Source organism: Gavialis gangeticus, unplaced genomic scaffold (genome assembly GCF_001723915.1).
Source record: "Gavialis gangeticus isolate Ggan-Ray unplaced genomic scaffold, GavGan_comp1, whole genome shotgun sequence".
In the NCBI taxonomy this organism is placed as follows: domain Eukaryota; kingdom Metazoa; phylum Chordata; order Crocodylia; family Gavialidae; genus Gavialis; species Gavialis gangeticus.
Window position 1 is genome coordinate 7,060,901 of NW_017728997.1, and position 9,021 is coordinate 7,069,921.

General features: G+C 41.5%; 1 long non-coding RNA gene across 1 annotated transcript in view; it reads right to left on the reverse strand.

Annotated features, from left to right (window-relative positions):
* LOC109288959 overlaps window positions 1-9,021 on the reverse strand; it is a 324,842-nt gene that overhangs the window by 261,681 nt on the left and 54,140 nt on the right. The window contains exon 3 of the long non-coding RNA XR_002095265.1: window positions 1,530-1,570. This is a non-coding gene — a long non-coding RNA (uncharacterized LOC109288959). The remainder of the gene's footprint in view (window positions 1-1,529; window positions 1,571-9,021) is intronic.

Consider the following 9,021-nt stretch of genomic DNA (forward strand, 5'->3'; position numbering starts at 1 on the left):
TCCCGGACGCCCTTGGTGAGCCAGGGGGGCTTACGGACACTCCTGCCCCCCTTGCTTCTTGTCGGGATGGACACCCCTTGGGCCGTGAGTATCGTTTCCTTAAGGAACGACCACTCATCCTGGACACTGAGTTCCTCTGCCCTCAAGGACCCCAGTGCCTCTCCCACTAATCTCCTCATCTCAACGAAGTTGGCCCTCCTTATTATTGGACCAACTGCATGGCTGGAATAGACCAAGAGTTTTCTGAATAATAGTTTTCTACAAATAATACATTCTCCCTTTCAGGCAACTAAAGGAATAGGTTGCAGAGCTAAATTTATCATAAATATTTTTTTAAATCTACATAAATCTACATAGCTCTGCCAGTTTGAAAGGGAGCAGGTCCAATTCTAACAGAACAACGTCATTTATATCATCCATTGTCATCTCTAATTCCAAAAAAGAGAGAAATTCTTCAATTAGCATGCTATGCAACACACAAACAACCCAAGAGAAACATTTCCATTATTCAAATCTAGAAAAGGAGAACAACTGAGAAAATATTTTTTTAACGATGTGCCATCTGCAACCACTCAGTACAGATAGAGTAATAAAAACTAAGATTAAAAGACACAAGAGAACTGGTTTCAACAGATTATTAATTGATTTGCATATTTCTTTTTAAATACTCTTAAAGACATGTACAGAATATAGGAACTACTACTATGAGTCCTCCTATTGGGTATGAGTTTTACTTGTGCAGATGTATGCAACATCAAAGTTAGGCAAGGTAAACAAGCACACAAACAGACAATGAATAAACCTGGGAACAGAGATCATGTAATATCCAACACGAAACAAACTACTATATATAATGCTCATCCTGCTGCTCTTGCCTTCAGTGGGAGCAGCCTTGAGCCCTAAGTACATTTCACAATGAAATCTGGATTTCAGGTCTGATCCTATACTAATGAAGTCACAGGAGCTCTAGCAGGCAAGTCACATACATGTACAGCAAGAAGTCTCACCCCCACACTAGAAAAATATTTTCCCAGATTTTCCAAACCTGGATGTCAAAGATGCGCATGAAAAACGCTGAAGACCATCGATTTAAATTTAAATTGCCTAAAGCAGACTCACCCAATCTGTACTCTCAGCAATGTATTAACAGCTAAATTTAAGACTTATAGTGAAATTGTAGGAAAACAAATCGAAACCAAGACACTGAATACAATTCTGATGACAAGTTCATTCCATAATAAATATATAACAAATGGGAGATGCAAATGAAGTTAAACTTTTTGTTTAATTACTTGGACTTTGTTTTCTAGTTCTGGTATGAGATATGAACTGTAACTCAAAAATTGCACCTGAATTTGACCCTATTCTGTTTAACAATGGTAGACAAAAAGTGAACTTCCCCACTCAACCTTTAAGGTGGAATCTCTTCACTTAAGATATTATGAATGTAGTTGCTTTAGAAACTGTGCTGAAAACATGAAGCAGAAAAGTGAAGAATTGATATCTATATAAAAGAAAATTGTACTTACTCCAGTGCATGGTATACAGTCTTGATTTAATTCACCATCACCTACAAGGACAAATACAGAATGTAAGTCACGTTGATTTTTTAAATTGCCAAATTCCTTATTCTTAGTGTTCAATGGTTTTATTAAAAATAACAGCTCTTCAAAAGTAGACAACAGAACATAAACTTAATTTCTGTTACAAACAGTTTGGACATACAGGTTAACCATTCAAAGTACAGTGGAAGATAAAATATTACAACGACTTGCAAATAAAGCAACTACCAAGAATGCAAATACAATATGAGACCTTGTACATGAAGGTGCCCACACCTTCATGTGGGATTTAGTGCCATGCTATGATGAAGGCTAAATCTTCAAGTCAACATCAAGGTTTAGCTATGAGCCTAAACTGGTATTTGTTGTCTTGAGTCAAGACTGGGTGCAGAAACAAATGGGAATTAGCTCTAAAATGAGTATTGGGAGAAAAATACAATACTAAATTGAAAAGTTAAAAGTTTACATAAATAAGATGAATAGCTTTGCTGGTCAATCTGCCAAATGTGGTTAGTATTCACAAACCAAACGAGTGAAGGTATAAATGTAAGAATCAAAATTTAAATACAAAGTGATGTCAATAATCAAGCAATATTCCCACAAATACACATATGTTCTTGAATTGTAATGTTCCCTTTAAAGGGCACAAACAAAAACAATACCAAAAGCATCTCTAATAAGCTTGAGATGCCCTGTTATCAGCAAAGGGTAGATTAAACAGTATATACACCAAGTTAAAAACCAGTAAACAAGGCCGAGTGCTGTACTAGATTTTTCCACTGCATGATTAACAGCTTCCTTCTACTTGAAGTAATTCCGTCTCTTGAACAGCTCTCGGCAATGGCATGCTATTCTCAGGCCTACCACTCACTGAACTCAGTCACTTACATTAGAGTTCAACAATTCTACCTGTGGCTATTTGAACTTAAGCTTTCAGCTGCCTGGACTTGACTGTGGGCTGAACAAGCCCTTTCTCTCTGCCAAACCATCTGAGTAAAACCTCAGCTGCACAAATGTTCTTTGTCTGCCAAATCCAGCAGACTCTCTCTGCTTGCCCAGATAGGATTCTTGTTTCTTGGCTGCACAAGATAGTAGCTCATGGATTACAGACCACCAAAATAAGCACTGTTCATCCTGAAGTTTAGGTTTCTGTTTAAAAAGTCTTCAGATCATTCTACCTTGCAGCCCATCCAGTTCCCAGAAGTTATAAATTAGTCAGCAGTTAGCCTATTTATCCAAACTACTACATATTCAAATTTTGACTGACGAGACAAATTCAACGAAGATCAAAGGAAAACTTCTGAAAAATGGAAACTATACGACAATTTATTTGTTTGCAATACACTAACAAAGGTCTAGCCATCGGACATGCAGGAACCAGTTGTTTGTTAAAAGGTACATTTGCAGAACCTTCCAAGTGTATGGAACAATGAAGAAATATCCACCTAAACGTGATTTAAGTATAATGGAAGTGTACTTCCCTCGGCTGCGATTCACAAAGATGGAGGAAAACTGGCTAGTCATTGGCTGAACTTAGCCCCAGCACCAGTCCTTTGAGTTCATGAAGTTATGCCTATTAACATCTAGTGCGAATGTGGTCTACAAACCATGGTCAGTTCCTTCTTCTGCATGCTGTACTTCATTGAGTTGCATACCAAGACAGAGATTTGGGCCTAAATAAAATAAACGTTATCTGGTCACTTTGACAAAATCAAACATGCAGAAAGGGTAGGTATTAATGCTTGCTTTAATGTAAATTATTTGCTACTGAAAATTTAAACGGTATGAAGAATTGTATCCCTCTATCCCTAGGGCCAGGGACAGACCTTCAGACATGAGCCTGAGTTGATTCAGTCTTTGCAGGGACTAACCTGCAAAGCTTGAACCAGTTTGGAGGTGGATAGACATTCTCTTTTCATTCCAGACATGCAGGCACATGCCTGCATTTGCTCAGGCTAGAAGCCACAGGCTGCTACAGCAGCCCTCCTTTCCCTTTCACATCGCTGAGCTAAGGGGGCCATGGTCAGGCCCTGGCAGAACACACTGATTATTCCCCCCCTCCTGAGCAGCCCAGCAGGCAACGCTTATCACCTCTAACATACTGTTTATCAGCAAATAAAGAAAACAAAGCCTCTCTTCATTAACTAATGAAGCTCTTCTTAAACAGCTCTTCCAAGGAAAGGCATTAAGCTACCTGTTGATTAGATTGAAAAAGCCTGTCCGCCTGTCTTCTCCCACAGCATGGACTGTAACCAGCACGTGGTCCGCTAGGTAATGCTGAGGTGTCTAAGTAAGGCAGAGGGAAGAAGGGGATAATCTCTGCTTAGCAGGGAGAAGCCAGGCAGATGCTCTGTGCCTGCAAGTCTCTGTGGGAGCTGCAGCCATGGAGGAGAGTGGAGGGGCCAGCCCTGTTGTGGAGCAGAGAGCCTTGCCCAGCCCAGACAGCATGTCGGGATGCCAGGGTTGTCTCGTTTAACTTCAACCAGCAAGGGGTCTGGGGCAGACATAGCATAAACCAGTTTGACCCAAATCAGTTAAGTCTGCTACTACACGCAACCAAGTTTATCTTAAACTGGTTTCAGCCATTTTCAAACTGGTTTATGTACACTAAACATCTGTTCTGTTACAGGTTTAAACCAGTTTCTGATCACTTAAACCAGTTTGTGTGTAATGTCTTTGCCTAGTCTAGAACTGCCCATTCCTGCTCCTACCAAAATCTGTGGCAAGCCTACTACTGAAGTCACTGGGAACAAGATCAGGCTTTAAATTACTTTGTAGATTATCAAACAATTTCACTGGCTGTAATTTTGTGCTGGGGAATTATATGTTACGGCTTCTGTATAGAAACATTATGGGCATGTTTTACAAATATGTAGCGCACACATGCAATTAGAGTTTTTAATGAGGCCTGATTGTGACATTTCTCAGCCAATGTTTGAGAGTCATGTTCATAAACTGCAACAGGGAACAGCTTACTGGGTTTAGTGGCAGATCTTTGATTTTGCACAGCACTAGCTTTCATCCAGACTTGCTGGAGGGAAGACTTTTCTTCCAGTTCAAGCACAAATGACTTGATAGGGAGCATGTGGAATCCAGCAAAGAAGCTCTCAGACATCCAAAAAGAGAAACAACATTCAGAGAAGGAGCAGGTTTCAAGTGAGCCAGAGCCAGATGGAGCTTCACTGAAGTAAGCACAATGCTGGATATCAAGCAGATAAATATCTGACACTTGGTGCTCTGTCTAATTAGACTTCAAAATTAAATGGAAGGGTTTTATGCCAGTGGAATTGTTACTTTGCTTTCTAAAATATGCTAGGCCAAATTCTACCTGGCGATTCACTTCCCTTATGAGAGCTCCAAATTTGTATAGATCAGCGGTTTTCAATCATTTAGACTCAAGGCAACCCCAGATAGACTCAAGACACCCCTGAAAAAATGCCAGCTCTTAGTTTTCACTTTTTTTTTTTTTGACTATGACAAAATAATAGAGCAATTTTTCTGCACAAAGAACTCAGAAAGACCACAACTATGGATTTCTATTTGAAATCTCTAGATTTATCTGGTGAACCATGTTTGTAAACCTAGCAACACTAACAGCCAATAGCACTTGATGGCATTCTTCAAAGGATCTCAAAGCACCCAGGGTGCCATGGATCCCTGATTAAGAACCAGTGGTGTAGACTAAAATGTCCCCGAATAGTTTCAGCCCCATTAAGAATCAGTCCCTGGATATCAAAAACACAAAATCAATTAATGCCGTATCCATTTCTTAAACAAATCTGCATTTAAAGTTTCTTTAGTTACTGATGACAGACCAATTGATTAGAATTCTCTCTCATAATCAAGCTGAGGGGGCTAATTCTCATCCTGTTTATATTGGCTTACATCTGGAGTAACACAAACATAACTGAAATCAAAACATGAGCCAAAACCCGGAGAAGTTCAGCATCTCTTTAACAGAAACCACATTCAGGAGAACCTGAATGCCCTAAAAAAAAATATCTAAAACATGACATTTTAATCTTAAAAGTTAAAATGATAAAATTAAGTCAAACTGTATTTAGTAGTTTGATCAAATGTGAAAATAAACTTAAGCATAATCTTCTACAGCAATATTAAATAACTCGCACTTCAAAAAAGCCCCCTAACAATATGTAGACAAGACGCTTTGGACTTCCTTGGGATTTTTCCTGCATTAAAGCTGAAATACTGAGCTTCACGTAAGTCAGTTTTGTTGTCTGAAGTTACTACCACTTGATTTTCAGACATTATATGTTTTCATTCCTTCGTTCTCTTTTCTCCCCACTGTTTGTTTTTGGTTGCGGTTTCCCACAGTGTTAGCTCTTCTTTTTGATATCGCATAAATTAGTTCAGTTCCATCAAACCCAAACCCTAACCCATCCCCCACTTCTGTTGTTTTAGAGATCAGTCTCAGAAACAGCCTGAAACATTTCTTTGAAGCATTTCTCTTGTGATTAAGGCAGTGACAGCATTAATGTTTTGTCATCATTGTTAAATGCTCTAGTAGAGCCAAAGGGTGCACACCTTTGAGAATTAACTCTTACTCCCAAGATACATGCATGTCTTGATAAAAAATAACTGTTCCTCGAGAGGAATTTGTGACCTTGAGATACCTTTGGAAAGGTTTTCTCCATTTTCCATCTCTATATGAAAGGGTACCAGTGTTAAAAAGAGTCACTTGATGGCATGTAGTCTAAATTTTCACAAATTTCAAATGAATACATTATTCACTAGTGGTAAAGCCAAAGGCATCTTAGCCTCATGCTAATGAAACCTTTGTAATAGACCAGTCACAAGTTCAGTCATAAGAAACACATTCCTGGTCATCAAAATGTTCCTCAGAACCAGACTCCTACGTAGATGTGTGAACTAGCGACTCAGAGGTGCATGTATTAATTAACAGAATCCGAAACGCAGTCAGGCACCCTTTGGTGCACAAGGTTCTTTCAGCATTTTACCTTCATGCACACAGCTAAAGAGACATTGCTACTGAAAGTCAAAGGGAGCTAAATGTCCAAGTTCACTTGGAGCATTTCATAAAAACTCCCTTAAGCCTGCACTCTTTTAACAAGTGCCAGAAAGTCACTGAAATATCAGAGGAAGTCTTTTGCATTTACATGGATTGATTTTTCTTTTTTTTTTTCCCCCCCTTTTCAACTAATTTACCCATTTATACACTCTGAGTTAAATAGGTGCTAAGGTTATTTTTTGTAAATAACCTCAAAAGGGGACTTCATTTCATTTTGCCTAGAAACAGACCAATGCCCAAAATGTTTCACAGTCTTTTTTCCAGTGCAGACATTCAAAACATAACAGCAGCTCACCTCAGGTATCCTCTTATTTTGTTCCAGCACTGGAGTCATGTTTATGTATTTCCTTCTACAGATACCTTTTCCATAAAAGAGCCCTAGAGGGCCATGACACTTTATCAGATACCTGAGTGGCAAAAAGATGACTAACTAGTCAGATGCAAGTATAAAAACACATTTAGATTCAGTTTAAGAGAGAAAAGAAGAATGATGAAAGATGTGTAAGGTAGAAAAACTGAAGGGATCACAATATATCACCAGCATTTATTATTTCCCTGGCACTGAACTGCTGTCTAATCATTTCAATGCTGTTTGTGAGACAGTGTTAATATACATCTCCTGCAGAAAAACCTCTAGACCTTATATGAAGTGTTCATGCACCCAGAATCAAGAAATGCCACACAAGCTTAATTCTTCACCTTTCTCCACTTGTAGTCTTTAACCATTTGCTCCTACAGCTATTTCAGCTCGTTTGAGCGACGGGCAATGATTGTGCAATGCATCTCAGGGGTAAATAGCTTTCCTATGCAACATATCTTAAACGTTTCTTTTTTCCCCACTGTTCTACATGAGGTCAAGGGAGACCTCACCCCCAAGAAAAAAACAAAACAAAATATAAGATAACCAAAAAAGAAAATTTAACCCTTTTAAAGTTGGGTTTTTTTCTTTCTCTTGCGGGACGAGGGGTGAGTTGAAAAGGGGAACCTGACCCCCACTGCCACCCATGTAGCCTGATGGTTAGTTCATTAGAATCTGGACTGGATTAGAATCAAGTTCTGATTCTTCCACCCCCAGTCTACTGGCTGTTCTGGGGTGGGTGTCTCAATATCTCCTGTTGTGCACCAGCTTGACTTAAAGAGATATTCACTGCAGCAGAAACTTAATGCTGGATCTCTCAGGCTAAGTACAGTGGTTCAAAAAGCCTGATGGGGAAGTGCTCTAAATGTTGAGCTTTACTCTAAGTGCCCTAGGTTAGGTTGGGAGGGAACAGAAGAGACATTCTGCTTTCCATGGGGAGGAGGGGGGAAGGGGAAGCAGGGTACCTGCACTGGCCAAGGCCAACAGGCTGGGGGCACTCGAGCACACCACCGTGCAGCTGGGCCACCCCAGCCCAGTCTCGAGCTTCCCCCCACCATCCCCAGCTGTGCTGGTTGGCTCGTGGGGGGGAGGGGGGGCAGGGCTAAGGCCCAGGGAAAAACTCCAAGGCCTAAGGATTGCAACTGCCACATCTGCAGTAGCAATCTTTCCCACCCAGGGCTGCAGAAAACCCCCAGGGTTGGGGGGAGAAAAGCAGCCTGTGTGGCAACCACAGGAGGAGACTGTGAGGTGGTGATCTCAAGGCCACCTACAAACTCATCGGGGGACAGCAAGAAATAAAGAATACAATGTTTACCATCAAGGTAACTAGAAATAATGGCCACAAACTAGAAGAGAGCAACTTCAGATCAGACATCAGGAAAAAATTCTTTACAGTGAGGGCTGCCAAAATATGGAATATGCTCCCAAGGGAGGTGGTGCTGTCCCCTTCCTTGGAGGTATTAACAGGAGACTGGACAGACACTTGGCTGGGGTCATCTGACCCCAACACTCTTTCCTGCCCAGGGCAGGGGATCAGACTTGATGATCTAATAGGTCCAACCCTAACAACTATGAAACTATGAAACCCTCCAGCTGCAGGGGTTCCCCCACACCCCCAGGGTGGAGAGATTGACACAGCAGCAATCCTCCAGCCCCAGGGTGTGTGGGACACCCCCAGAGGTGGCAGTCTCTCAACTGGGGTGATAAGGCCTGGCTGTTGCTGGTGCAGGGGAAGACCCCACTCTCCCAACAAGCCAGCACTGGTAGAGGTGGGACCCACTGCCTGGCCCTGTTGATGACAGGTGCAGGCAAAAGCCTATTAGTGGTGCTGAGTAGTAGCTGTGGGGGGAGCAGATGCCCTTACCATGTGGTCCTGGCCCCCCACACCCAGCCAGAATAGCTGGGGGGGCAACTGGGGGGGGTCTTTGCCTTCTGTCCCCTTAACCCCTTTGCCACTGATACCTGATGGGTGGTGTGGCTGATTAGACGGTGAGGAAGGGTGCACCACATGCCCCACCCAACTGTGCTGACTGGGGGGGGGGGGGGGGGGG